The following is a 15,334-nucleotide window of genomic DNA, read 5'->3' as shown; positions in this document are numbered from 1 at the left end:
GTTACAACAGTGTCAAAGAGTAGATAAGGTTTTTAGGGGATTAGTGTTGGGTGTTTTGTTTCAGGTGGATTATTTCTAGTGAATGGGCCCTCGGTTGTTGGGTTTTTTTTTTATCTGCTTAGCCAAAGAGGCAGGTGGGTCTCAAAACCATCCTGATATTTTATTTAAACCAGGTGGTGGAGGTTCTAGGGAGCATTGCTTATTAAAAAAGAAGAAGAAGAAGAATGTGAAAGCTGCCGAGCCTGGTGGAATTAATGACATACTAGATTCAAGGCCGCTTCACACTTTTTGTGACAGCTGTGTTTTCCAGTACCCAGCGCTGCTTTGGTGACAAACATTGCAATGTTTGAAGCGAGAGATGCGTGTCTCACAATGTGACATGCAATGAACTTATGCTGCAGGACTTTAATAGGATGCAAATTATTAAGATGCATGCTATATGTTTTTAGTGATGCACACCTCGCTTTCACAGGCACTCTCAGGTTCCTGGTACAGTGGTGCCTTGCAAGACAAAATTAATCCGTCCCGCGAGTCTCTTCGTCTTGCGGTTTCTTCGTCTTGCGAAGCACGGCTATTAGCGGCTTAGCATCTATTAGCGGCTTAGCGGCTTAGCAGCTATTAGCGGCTTAGCGGCTTTAAGAAAAAGGAAACAAACTCACAAGAACTCGCAAGACGTTTCGTCTTGCGAAGCAAGCCCATAGGGAAATTCGTCTTGCGGAATGACTCAAAAAACGGAGAACTCTTTCGTCTAGCGAGTTTTTCGTCTTGCGAGGCATTCGTCTTGCGAGGTACCACTGTGTAGTTAAGCTCTGATTTATGGGTGCAAAAGACAGGGGCAGGGCTGTCACTGTGGTGGCTCCATGGCTTTTAGAACCCTTTTCTCAGAGAGATCCCACACTGCAAAAACTTTGAAGGGATGTGTCAATTAGGTAGGCTGATGGTGATAACTTTGTTGGAAGTAAATAGTTCATGACTATAGGACTCCTTATGTTTATCTATTTAACAATGCTGTCCTATACAAGTCTACTCAGAAGTAAGTCCCATTGAGTTTAGTGAGACACACTCCCAGGGTATACCCTATATAGTGCTGCAGTCTACATGCTTCTTTTACTCAAATAATAATATAGAAAGAATTATCCTCTAAATGATTCCATTATCTATCAAGAGGCCTGCAGTTATAACAGTCCATGGAATTTTACAAATGTTCAAAATGCTTTTTATTATTATTATTATTATTATTATTATTATTATTATTTAAAGATCTTAGTTACAGAAACCATTCTATGGTTGAAATATTTACTTTTATTTTACGAAGATTTGTTTTCAGTATCAAAAGCTGAACACAAAGCTACTATTTCCTTGTGACAACCTGTTTCACTGAGTACGAGCCACCTGCAGAAGAAAGTGCCACTACTTGAATGCATTTTTTTAAATAAATAAATAAATTCAAGCATTCTTTAATGGAATGAAAGAGAGGGAGGGAGGGAGGGAGGGAGAAGTGAAAACTTTGCTTCGGTTACACAATAGCACGTTGGAGGCACAGCCACGAGATCCAGAGAAACCTTATATATACGCTAGCAAATAGAGAAGATCCTGGGTGCTCATTCACTGTGTAACTCAATTCACATTATCCATTATGTGAATGAGATGTGAAAAATAATTTCCTGTATCTCTAAGGCATCGCTGTGCTAAGTGGATCTCTGGCTCTGACCCATGGAAAATAATAAAGCAGTGTGCCCTCGCACTGTCTTTCAGTAGGGATACCTCTGCTTCATTGTAATCCATGCTCACAGGAAACTTAGTACTTGAATATTAGCAAAGCTACGGCTCTGTCTCAGGGAAACGCTTTCTTGTGGGCCACGTTGGAAGACAGTGCTTTCAGCGTTTCCAGAGGCATGCGGAGTACTTTAGAGCCATGTGATCAGTCCGGTTCCTTTTGAGCAATAAAGTGCAGCGTGTGAAGTTCATGCAACCATGAACATTTCATCCTCCGAAATGGCTCTTATAAAAACAGTAATAGTCAGGATGTCATTAGAGCATATTGGCAATTAATCCTCCACATGATCAATGGAGAGAATGTCCTTTTCCCTCTATCTCTGGTTTATTTATGTGTTCCCATTAATTATGCCTAATTTTCAGTTGGCACTTCTCCTCTTAATGTAATTCAATTTAAGCATATCTTTCCAGAGACTTATTAATAGGTAGGGTCATTTATATTGTGTAGCACAAATATTTTATAATCCACTAATCTTGACAAAAAGGCAATGCCTGGCTAATAAAAAATGTATGAGGAGTAATGGTTCCCTATTAATAACTTATTAGGTCAGATCACACAGTTTGAAGTGTCTATTACACTTTAATTTTATCAGATTTCTTTCTTTGGAACCTGCAACTCTTTCTTTATCTTTTTATTGACATCACTTTTAATCCAGCCCCTTGGATCATTGACCAAAAAAAGGGAAAGGGGAAAAAAAACCCAATTTGCTGTGTATCTTTGCCTTTTTGTGCTGGGCCCCCAAATGTCTTTCTGGAAAGTGTAGGAGTTACTTGGATATCAATGAAGACTAATGTTTAGAGTTCACTTTCTTTTGTAATAATTGCATCATAGTTCCTACAGTAGTAAATCAAATATTTCCTTGCTTGGCTGAAGTCAGAGGACACTGAAACAAATTTCTTTTGTCACGTAAACACTACTGCAAGTAGTAGCTTTGAGTGGTGACAAGACATGAAATTATGGCTACTTGAGAAATTAAAAATGCACAGGCCACTAGGTCAAGATGGTGCACACCAGGGCTTTTTTTCACTCTCCAGAACTCAGTTCCAGCACTCTCAGGCAAGTGCCATTGCCATTATAAGATGCTGTGGTGAGGCTGTAGTCACCATCCTCTTCATTTCCCATAATACGTTTGGATTCTACTACAACAAGGGGGGATGAAGATGTCAGCAGTTACTGCCATCACCTTCTCTGGTGTTTCTGTTCACAGTGGCAGGCTGAGTGTCATTGACCATTCCCACTGGTGCCTACCGTCTTGGTGATTCTGGTGGTACTGGGGCATAGAGAGCCCTTTGCCTAAAGTGGTGGCCTCAGACCTGACCCTGTTGTTAATTGTCTCTTGACTAACCATAAATTGTCCCAATGGCTGTCCCCTCTCTCTTGTTTGTGTGTGGGTAAAGGTAAAGGTAAAGGTACCCCTGCCCGAACGGGCCAGTCTTGACAGACTCTGGGGTTTGTGCGCCCATCTCACATCTATTGGCCGGGGGCCAGCGCTGTCCGGAGACACTTCCGGGTCACGTGGCCAGCGTGACAACGCTGCTCTGGCGAGCCAGAGCCGCACACGGAACGCCGTTTACCTTCCCGCTGGTAAGCAGTACCTATTTATCTACTTGCCCCCGGGGGTGCTTTCGAACTGCTAGGTTGGCAGGCGCTGGGACCGAGCAGCGGGAGCGCACCCCGCCGCGGGGATTCGAACCGCCGACCTTTCGATCGGCAAGCCCTAGGCGCTGAGGCTTTAACCCACAGCGCCACCCGCGTCCCATTGTGTGTGGGAGGGAGGCTTTAATAACCATTTGCTTGTATTTCTCTTCTTTTTAATAGAGAAATTTTGTTATTTAAAAAAAAAGTAAAAAATGAGAGGAAACTGGCAATTAAAGCCTGATATTAACAATTAAGAGAATCTATTCATGAGACAAATAAGAGGTTATTCACGACTAATCCCTCAGTTGGGATCAACAGGAATGAATAAGAGAAGCTCAGCCTGCAAGCAATAAACTTTTAATTGAAGTTTGCTGGCTGGTACTTACTTGTGAGTAAACATGGTAGTAGGATCTTGCCCATGTTCTCTATTAATATTGAATTACACTGTGTGCTTGCATGGACCCTCCATTTTGATTCTGCTTCCTGGTTAAAGCAAACTTATTTTGACAAAACCTGGTTTTTGCTTTTCTGTTTATCTTTCATGCATCATATTTGTTTTTGTTTATTAAGCTTAGAATGGTTCTGTTCAGAGCAAGGTGAATTTAGATCAGGAAGACCTGGGTTCAAAACTTAGCATAGTCATGGATTCCTTTGACGACATTGGGCAGCTCAGCTTATTACGTCTCTGTCATCATAAGGTTCCTCAGATGAAACATGGGAATGATTGCAGCCTTTAAGTTACATATTTCGATGTGAGGATTACTGGTAGGAAGAACTGTTAGTCACACATCAGGAACAGGGTGCCAAATATTGGGGAAAATATCACAATACTTAGTTCAAGGTGGAAATGGGCATGCTATGCCAAATGTTCTCTCAGGGCAAGCATTTCAGCTTGGAAAGTGGAACAATCCACCCCACAATGTCCTGGGGGTCCTATTGACTCCCCAAGTCCATTTCAGTGCATGCAGGGGGAGGAGGGGGTAAACCCCCATTGCAGAAGTGGAAGTCCTCTTGCATGACTTCTGCTGACAGGAGTCATTAGTTGAATCCTGTCCTCTGCATTCTTAAAGGGTTCCCCTCTGGTGGTAGATACTATCCCAGTGGTTAGGTTCTTCTTTATCCCTCTGTGTTTCCCTCCAATCTTCTTTCTCCCCTACTCCTCTTTTTTTGCATTAATTGTCTCACTGCTTGCCTTTCCACAACCCATCACCCTCTTCATCCCTTCGGGAGACTGAAGCCTTCTTTCTCCAAAGTAGTTTCCACAGCCGATACGCTCCCATGAGAGAAGTTCCCTATAGGGTTTGGGCTGCCATTGTGCAATATTAGGCCTGCTACAGCACTCCTTGAAATAAATAGGACTCGTCTTGCCCTCAGTATGTTTCATTGTGTGCCACATTGTACGCTAGAACAACAATTTATTATTGTAGCGCACCCCAGAACTGGGTAAATTAGTTCTATTCAATACCGAGTGCTGAACATAAAATATACATCAGGATGTCAGCCTCTTTGCGAGTTTGGTCAGACACCTGTGTCTCTGCTATTGAAAGATCATTCTTACTTATGGCCATTTAAGAAAACATAACAGACTAGAATTTGCTGTATATTGTGGGCAAAGATAGCTTCTGTCAGCAATTGTTCAGAGCAATCGTTATTCAGGCAACATTCTCACTGAAGTTAATGAGAGTTTTTGAGGGTGGATATCTTTTTCCAAGAATGTTGCTGGGATGTAGCTTTCATTAAAGAGAATGGAACTTGGTGTTCCAAAGGTTTTGAAATCTTTTAAAATGGGATCACCTAAAGGGAGGCAGTGACCCAGAGGCAAGGACCATAAAATACAATTCTCTCTAGGTGCACTCTTATTTTACATTAAAAATTCATTTCTCCAGTTAAGAATGTGTTTCTCTTTTTTAATAAAGATGAATCAACACTGAGCAGCAGAACACCCATAATAATAAAAACCATAACATCATTAAATGCAAACCTACCTAATTTTCATATTCCTTCAAAGTTTTTCAGTGCAGTTCTCCAACCAAAACAATGCTTTCAAAAAGCATATGCTAGCATGCATAAATGCTCATATTACTGAAAATTATATACAAAAATGCATTATGTTAGGGGAGATCATACTTTTAAAAACCAACCAACCTCTAAACTGATGTGGAAATGTAGAGAACTGAATTTAAGACTGCAAAAATTAGAAACGAAGAAAAAAGAAAATTGACAAGATTTGGCTATCACTAATTGTGGCTCTCCAGATGTTGTTGGACTCCAATTTCCATCAACCCTAGGCAGGATTCCCATCAATTCTTGTTAATTTCCATCAACCTCAATAGCCAGGGATAATTGGAGATGTAACTCAACATTTAGAGGGCCATAGTCCACCCCCAACAGTCCTTACAATATTCAAAACAGCCTGATAAAGACTGAGGTTGCTCAGTGGCCTCCAAAAACACTAAATGATGAGGGCAGGAACTTCAGCTGGAGATAGGTAGACAAATAGACAGACAGACAGATAGATATGGGTTGGATTTGCCTGCTCAAGCAGGCAAGTATCAGGAAGGTAGGGGATTAGGATCTTGGCGGGGGGTAGGGAGTCTAGCATTGTCTGTCTCTTCATAGTGCTACCTTCCTGCCCTTTTGATACAGCAATAAAGTGCTCAGGAGAGCCCTTAAATGCTATTTACCACAGTTTTAGACGCCTCTGGGAAGGTAGGAATGAAGCATATTATTCTTTCTCCTTTGCCCCCCTCTGTCCTGACTCCTCTCCCATAAATGTCAAAACAGCTCTACAAGACTCCTGTTCCTGGCTGGCTGGAGTCCCAAACAAGCACATTATTGAGCATCTTCCATTGCTCCTTCTTAATACTGAATATGTTGGTCCTGTATCTATCAGCAAAAGACCAGGTCATGTTTCCACATACTTGAGGGACTCCCCAGGCAAGCAGAACAGTAAACTTTTGTACTTTTAAAAAGACAAGAAGGGAGCCTCCAATAGCAGCTTGAAGTGTCATATCAGACACAAAAGTAAAATTCAGGAATAGGTAGGCTGTAGGCCCACAGATATTGTTGGATTCAAACTCCCATCATTCCCGACCATTGGAGATGCTGGCTGAAGATAATGGGGGTTGGAGACCAAGGACCACAGGGTTCCCATCTGTGATCAGATAATACTGTGTTTTTAGTCTGTTTATTGTCTTGTGATATTTTATATGAAAATGCATTGTCCATCATGGCTACCTATCTGAATCTAGAATTGTGTGTGCATAATCATTAGATGTTAGCTGACCTTGGCGAGACTCCCATGAAAAAAATATGCGAGGCCCAAAATGTGGTGCTTGACATGTTTCAATAAAAGCTATCTGTTTGTCCTAGCTTACAATAATCTCCAAACATTACAGAAAAGATGTGTCAGAGATGCGGTAACCTGCCTTTAGCATGCAAAGTGGTCCTTAAAGCTCCCATTTGTAACTTTCTGTGCTTTGCCCTGGGCACAAATTAAGAATATTTTAAAAGGTCAGGCACCAGTTTAAGGTCTCCATTAAGCTGAAGGTGGATCACGGTTTTATTTTTTTGAGGGGTGGTGAGAATTGATTTCTTTAACACGAATCTCCTCTTCTTTGAAGTATCTATGTAGAAAATATGCCAAAAAACCCTCAATGATGCTAATGAGAGCCACTCCTACTAGAATGTAGGTGGAATAATAGACTTTTGGGGTGTTTGCAACATCAGCAGCTGCCTGCTGATGTATTTGCTTTTCTGTTAAATGGAAACAGTGGTGTAAAAATAGATGCTGGCATTTATTGGAAGCCTAAGCACACTGAAGTTTTACAGATTTAGAAAGTTCACTAATCACTATCAATTAAAAAACTTGCCTCCCTAGCTTATAAATTAATCAGGATGATGCACACCGCAGCAGGGTCTGCTAGGAATATTTCTTTTGAACAAAAGCAGCCAGAGATGTTAAAAAAAATCATTTGGAGATCCAAACCTTTAGATTATATTTTGGAAATAACGTTTCCAGCAATCTTTACTGATAGTGAATTCATTAGCCAAATGGTAATCATGATAGAGGCAAAATGGCAACATCTATAAGCAGGCTTGGGGATATTTCCAGAAGTACAAAAATAAAGCTCAGTAAGGATGGTAAGGACTGGATTTGTTTAGCAACCATAGCAAGATGGCTGAGTGTCGGGGGCTGTATGGTAAACAGGGCTGGGGAGGGAGATGGAAAAGAGTAATCTATGCTGCAATGTTTTAGTTTAGTTAGTGACTGCCAATACTCTGGGACATAATCTAATCTTATTAGTAATGGCAAGCTTAGTTTTAATATTGGAATATTAGCTGGAAGTTAATGATTCCAATTTAAAAGGATTATGAATACATACAGTGATAACGTGCATAGTAATTTTGATTATAGTTAACCGTTGGGAACATGTTGCCTTGTCTTTCCCTGAGCTTAGCATTAAATAGAAGCAGCGTGTTTACCTATGAATGTTTCATAGAGAAGTGCGTGTTGTATGTCATCACCATTTGTAGTGCTCGGGCGCCACCCACAATATTCCCAAAGGTCATTTCAAAGAAGAGTGTTACTTTGCTGTAGCTACTGAAGCAAACCCGGCGATGTTTAAGCTGTTTCAGGAAAGGCACAGTTGGTAGCATTCTGCTTAGATAACTTGGTTAAAGTACTCCCTCGAGGAAAAGACCTGAAGAGCATTATGAGGACAATATGGCAGAAAGAGAGCATATGGCTTAGAACAGGAAAATTTCAGACGTTGGGATTTCCTTCACTTTCCTATAAACAAGCGTGACCTGTCCAAAAAGGCTTTCAAAAAAATATTGGAAAGTATTCCTTAGTTGTTGTTGTTGTTGTTGTTGCTGTTGCTGCTATTTAGCATTCTCACTTTATTATGTACATAGTAATATTATCAAGGAATTATGGAAGGTTAGGCGACTGTTTATATCAGTTCTACCTTCCATTAGCAAACCCTTCGCAATACAAGTAGCAGCTTATTTTGATCCATTGAACTCCATCCTGACAAGTACAATTCTTGAATGGAGAGCTTTTGAGGGCTATCTATATTTAATTCATGCTTCCTGGAACACTTTGCATGAGATAGGCAAGCCGTGACCATTCATCAGCCCTGAGATGAATGCGTAAATTCATCTCATAAAACTGACACCGCCCATCTGTAAGTGGTGGGGCGAGAGGTGCTTTTCGCCAATGCCATCTGGTGATAAAACTATCAATTTGTCTCTACTATTCAAAATTAACAACTGCCCCCCATGCTTTCATAATCTGGAAAAAGTATTTTACAATGCTGCAGGGTAGCAATGTCACCGAACCCTTCAGCAGTGACAGATTCAGCAGATCACCCGCTGCCCTCACAGGCAAAGGCACAGGGACATGGGAAGCTGCCTGACACTGAGTTTGAGTGTGGACCCTGCTCCATCCAACCCAAGGTTTACACTGACTGGCAGTAGCTCTCAAGGTGTCAAGCATGGGGCTTTTCCATTACTACTTAGACTACATCCTGGAGCCTGAACCTGAGACCTAAGGGAATATTATTGTTATTAGTAGTAACTTCATTATAAGTAGTTGGAAAAGACCAATGCCTAGTTATAGGCTGGAATCTTTGTTTGATTAGGTTTTACACAATCCTACCAGGTTTTAGGGTTTCTCCTGCCATCCTCCCCAATCTTAGGTTTAATGAAACAATACTGAAAATAACAATGGTGATGATATTTTCAGGAGACAGACAAAACACTGAATTGGTAATATTTCCTTACCGTCTCCCACCCACTCAGTATGCTAATCTTTGTCTTCCTTCTACAATAAGGTGTTTATAACCATATGGCTTCTGTTCACTTTGGTCACCTTGATCACACCACAGTATCGCTAGGGACATTATCGCAGTGACTGAAAGCGCTTCAGTCTGAAAAGCTGAAAGTGCATCCTTAACCTGCTGTTTCATCTCTTGCCTGCCATTTGGTGGCAGCGTTGCATCAGTTTCAAAGCGAAGAGCGGTCTTTGAGAGGGTTTTCCCCAAGAGTGGGTTGAATAGATGAAGGCGTTTTAAGAGCGTACTTTTTAAAGACCAAGTATACACACAGACCTAAAGCTGAATGATCAAATTAACTGGGAAAATATAGGCAAAAATCTCCCCGTTGTACAGGTAAAAGCCGAGCATACCTACAGTTGCAAAAGGAAGAAAAAAGCCACACAGCTACATACTGCAGGTGTTTGTTCCAAAGTGCCTTTTTACTATTGCACCAGCCATAGCTTGTTTAACTGTCTTACTAGCTGATCCAGGTGAGCATCTTCAGCTTTCTCATAGGTCTCCTAGTCTTCTGAATGACAGATTGTTACTTTGGCCTCTGGGGTACAGATTGATACATGAGATCATGAGTTTTGAAACTATGTTGGCTTTATTCTGTACTTTGTGTTTTTATCTGGTCTTTTTATGCTTCATCTGTGGATGCAGGGCAGTATACAAATTTAACAAACAAACAAACAAACAAATTCTACACACGTCTTCTAGGAGATCAGGAGGACACTCCCAATAACAAGCAATCCCGTGGACACTTGTGAGCTCCTGTGTGCCCCAGTGAGCTCTAAAGGGGGGGAAAGCATAGATTTGGGTAACACATTCATTGTGGACAATGCCAACTAGGCAGCAAAAAGCCGATAGTTGAATTGAAAACTGAGAACTATGTTTACAACTTTCAAACACAAATGGATTAGCTACAGGGCATGCCGGGAATACAACCATTTTTATTTTATTGTTATTTCTTATATGTGCAAGGTCAACAATAATAACCAGTGCTTGGGGGTAAAAAAAATGACGTTCTGGTAGAGGTATTGTGGGTGCCACCAGAACAAATGGCTGGCACAAAATGGCTGCCATGGGCAGGAGAAAAAGATGTGACAGTACTCTATATTGGTGAGTACTGTTGCAAAAAAAATACTAATAAGAATCCTTTATTACACTAGGTTATTGTCTTGTGATAAGTGTCTAATTGTGTGTGGTAATATTTATAAATACACTGTCCATAGCCGTGTGTTTCCAATGGGGAAGCAAAAGATGGACACATATAAAAATAGCTCTCCAGATCTGAAGTACCAGCACTATAACACTATTGGTCATGTTTCTGATAAAACATAGTTAGTGCTGAGTTGAAAGAGCTCTGTCTACTTTGCCACTACTTTGTTTACAAGCTACGACATGTGTGCATGTGTATGTGGAATTTTAGTGATCTGGAGCTGGGTACAAACAGGAGTAAAAATATCAGTGCAAGCTGTTGGTAGGTGCCATTGTTCACTCATAAGGCTCTAAAGTGGGGAAATAAAGCATGCTGTCACTCTAATTCTGCATGTGACATGTTCTGAAGATAAATCAGAGTGAGACTATTGCTTCCTGCCCTCGTTCAGAAGTCTTCTTGTGCAAGTCCAGTTCTGGTCAGTATCTGGGTAAGCTATTGAGTAGGTGCACCTTTCTTCTGTGAAAGAAAGATGGGATATAAATGCATCGAAATAAATAAATAAAATGCTTACACAAATATTTTTTTTTTTATAATAATTTTTATTGCATTTTTTTTTTCCAAATTACAGATAAAACAGAAAGGAAAAAGAACATAGAAAATAGAAAGAAAGAAAAGACAAAAAATCACAACCATTTCAACAACTTATTTCGAATTTCTATCGGACTTCCCCACGTCTCCCACATAATGCATTCTTGACAATAAAATTATCAGCAAGTTATAACCTTGTTTCCTGTGTTTCTTTGTACTTTCAATTGCAGTTTAAGTTTAAATCTCTTATTTTCCACTTATTCTAAAAATATAACACATTATCATTTTCACCCATTTAAACTTTGATTTTTTCATAAATATTATCCAATTTCATATATACTCCACCTTCATTGCTGGGGCTAACATTCCAAGTCACGCGGCATCTTAAGATTCATATAACTTATAATACTTTTGCAAATAGTCCTTAAATTTTTTCCAATCCTCCTCCATTACTTCTTCTCCCAGATCTCGGATCCTTGCAGTCATTTCGGCTAGTTCCATGTAGTTCATCAATTGCGTCTGCCAGTCCTCCAGTGTGGGTAAATCTTGAGTCTTCCAGTGCTTAGCAATAAGGATTCTTGCTGCTGTAGTAGCGTACATGAAAAAAGTTCTATCCTTCTTTAACACCTTCTGGCCGACAATGCCCAGAAGGAAGGCCTCCGGTTTCTTGGGGAAGGTGTACTTAAACACCTTTTTTAACTCGTTATACATCATTTCCCAGAAGACCTTCAATCTTGGACAAGTCCACCAAAGGTGAAAGAATGTCCCCTCAGCTTCCTTACATTTCCAACATTTATTATCGGACAAATGGTATATCTTAGCCAGCTTGACCGGGGTCATGTACCACCTGTATACCATTTTCATAATATTTTCTTTCAGAGCATTACATGCAGTAAACTTCATACCGGTGGTCCATAACCTCTCCCAGTCTTCAGACATGATATTATAACCAATGTCCTGAGCCCATTTTATCATAGCTGATTTAACTGTCTCATCCTGAGTGTTCCATTTAAGCAGCAAGTTATACATTCTCGATAGTAACTTGGTCTTTGGTTCTAACAACTCTGTCTCAAGTTTCGATTTTTCCACCTGGAATCCTGTTTTTTTGTCTAACTTAAAGACCTCATTAATTTGGGCATAGTGTAACCAATTTTGCACCTTATCCTTTAGTTTTTCAAAGCTCTGCAACCTCCAATTACCTCCAATGTTTTCTATTATTTCCCAATATTTCAGCCAGCAGGCCTCCATATTGGGTTTTTTCCGAGCCTTGGCCTCTATTGGTGATATCCACCTCGGAGTTTTATCCACAAATAGAGACATAAATCAGTCTACGATAAAAACAAAAAGTGAGTTGTTTGTGTGTGGTGAATAAGTATACAGTTACCAACACACCCACCCCAGCCACAATATACCATTTGACTAAGCAATCAGGACAACTAATGTAGAATAGTTCCATTGTACACTAACATAATAATCTTGTCTGCACAGAAGAAGAAGAAACGGGGGAAACTCCTAAGTGTACTTAGGACTGCAGCCAAATTCAGTGATCCTTAGCCAGGAATCCTACATTAACTAGGAAATCAAGCTTATTGGATTCAGTGGGATTTACTTTCAAGCAAACATTAAACTGTAAGGATGCTTAGTTAAAAGTGAGCATGATGTCAGCGGATATGGAGCCAGGTCACATCCACAGGTGGTGTTTATTTTCTCCATATGATCCATTCCTTTTGACATAGACATACGAAGAGGGCTGGGGACCTACAGTGGGTATACCAGCTGCTGATACTGTAAAAGCTATAACCCTTTCGGGGACTGCTGATAAAATGGGTCTTCCATTGATAAGTGGCTGGTTCACATGTGAGCTGCAATTCCATATGCATGCCCCTAGGAATAAGAGCCATCCACTTCAGTGGAACTGAATTCTGAGTAGGCACGCAATAGGGCTGCAAGTTAATTCATGGACTTGTGAAGTCCATAATCTCTCTGGGAAGTGCTGGTTGTAAACAGAGTTCAGCTTCCAGGTTGGGATGCACAAGGAATTCAATCTTTGAGAATTCCTTTATGAACTGCCCTGTTCCACATACCCTGGTTTAATGTATACCTTACAGGAAGAACCAAATGTCATGCGCTTCAGTTGACAATTGAAGACTAATCTGTTCTAACAGACTTTCAGTGATGTTTGTAAAATGTGCTGCTGTTTTCTCCTTTCCAGGGTTTTAATAATTTGTGGATGAGAAATGCTTTGAATTTCATACTTCTTTGGATTATCTAATGTTGATCTGGCTCAAATAACATATTGAAATAATTTTAAAATGCGTATTTTCAGATAAAATGCATTTAGGAATGCAAATTTTGTGAGGAAATATGTTCAAAGCGTGTATTTAAATACAGAATGGACTTATGAATGGACAGACAAGAGGGTAGCATGGACTCGAAATTGACCGATCTGGTGGACCCTACTTCCAGGTAAATATTTATAGATCGAGGTGTCATTTTACTTTGCTCTGATCATGAATAGGCAGGGTCAGGGGGTTTGAAGGACAGAATATTTAAGATGCTGAATTTTTGTAGATAAGTTCATTACTTCCAACTAGAGCTATCAAATTGGTTATCTCAATTTCTATCTTTTCCAATCAGAAATTCAATTCTCAACATATTTGCAGCAACTGATAATTTTTGATAAAACATTCATGACAATTTGCCAGAGTTTTCGTATGAATTTCTTCTAATAAACAATTGTATGCAATTTTTCCTAATATGCACATTTTTGCTAAGAATTTTCCCCAATGCATTTGTGTGTGCTTTTTTCATGATTTCATGCACATAAATACTTTAGCATGCCTTTCCATTGATCTATGTCCATTTGGACACATTTCTTGGCTGGAGAATTGCATTGCAAAATTCAGAAAAGTGAGAAGTCAAAGGTTTTGCTTCGGTTTGCATATAGTTTTGGAAAGTGTGAATTTGCTAGGTTTAAATGCAAAGTTAATCTAATTTCTCCCCTACCCCTTCTTCCAAAGTACTAAAAAAAAATCATGAATATCTCAGATTTGTCAATTTGGGCTGCAATGGATAAAATCATCATTGAAAGATGATGGCATAATTTCAAATCAATATTTGTGCAGCAGTATTTATCTGTCTGTCTGTCTGTCTGTCTGTCTTCTATCCCGTCTCTTCTCTCAAATGATTCTAGGGTGCCAATATACTGGTATGTAGCAGAAGTGGTTATAAATGGAGCATTGGACAAATCCCTATAAAATATGAAAAAGATAACATTAATTCCTGTGGTTTCCACCCTCTATATGTCCTTTATCTGCAACCTTGATGTGTAGAATTGTTTAATTCTTCTTTGCTATTACTAGCATGTTATTTTTATCTTATTGCTGTTCATAGCACTGATGCAAAGTGTGAAGTTTCATGCTGGAAATTTCTGCAGCGGGAATTGGTAGGTGTGTTCACACATTTGCCTGAAGTAGACAGTTAATCCCCTTAAACCATAGTCACACTTGCCTTGCGAACATCTTCTCTACCTTCTGCCTGCCTGCCTTCCACTTGACTTTCCCCCTTTTAAATATAGGACAAGGTATAACCAGTGCTTCTATACACTGTGCTTGTTAGTCCCTATGTGCAGTTCCTTCAAAATGGACTAAAATATGTGATTTTTCAAACAGCAGATTGTCAGATACAGGCTGATTCATGTACGTCCATGGCCCCTCACCCCATGCTGAATGCTTTCTTAGCTGTCTAATTATGAGTTCAACCACAACTGATTCTGTCATGCAAAAGCATGTTGTAGGCTGCATTCATACAGAACTTTATTTCATTTCCACAACATTTCCTTACCTGATAATTTTGGTGTTTTGTGTGATCTTTCACATGACATAAAAGCCACTTCTGGGAATTGAGCAGAATCTAATGGAAGTTTAGCGCTCCTTTCCTTGTTAATTGCTTCCACACAAAAATAAAAAATCCATTTGCAACCCTGTTAACCCAGAAAATCACAGGAATACACTGATGAAATTTGGGGTGGCTCTTTCCTGCTACTTTCATGAGTGAATCACAGGAGAACAGATGCACCCACATGCATAAATGGTGCAGGATGTCAATATGTCTACTGTAATGTGCTTGTGTCACCACCATTTTAGAACACTGCGTTCTAAAATGCCCTAAATACAAACATCTCTATTACACAAATTGGTAGGAGTATGAGGGTGGGGTGTGTGACACTTGGGAGCATATTTTGAAGTGAATCAATAAGAGGTATAATCCCACTCATCTCAGGTGATGAATTGAGACAATAGGCTGAGCTGGAATCCTATAAGATTGAGATTTATATTACAGTAAACCTAG

At 39.9% G+C, this 15,334-nt stretch overlaps 1 long non-coding RNA gene across 1 annotated transcript in view; it reads left to right on the top strand.

Moving 5' to 3' along the window:
* LOC309539191 overlaps window positions 1-13,444 on the top strand; it is a 33,302-nt gene extending 19,858 nt beyond the window's left edge. Inside the window, exon 3 of the long non-coding RNA XR_014222759.1 lies at window positions 13,311-13,444. This is a non-coding gene — a long non-coding RNA (uncharacterized lncRNA). The remainder of the gene's footprint in view (window positions 1-13,310) is intronic.
* Window positions 13,445-15,334: the final 1,890 nt, after the last annotated feature.

The sequence above is a fragment of the Podarcis vaucheri genome (assembly GCF_965113315.1).
Source record: "Podarcis vaucheri genome assembly, chromosome: 8".
Taxonomy (NCBI): domain Eukaryota; kingdom Metazoa; phylum Chordata; class Lepidosauria; order Squamata; family Lacertidae; genus Podarcis; species Podarcis vaucheri.
Note: the sequence above shows the minus strand (reverse complement) of the source record. Positions and strands in the feature narration are given on the sequence as shown.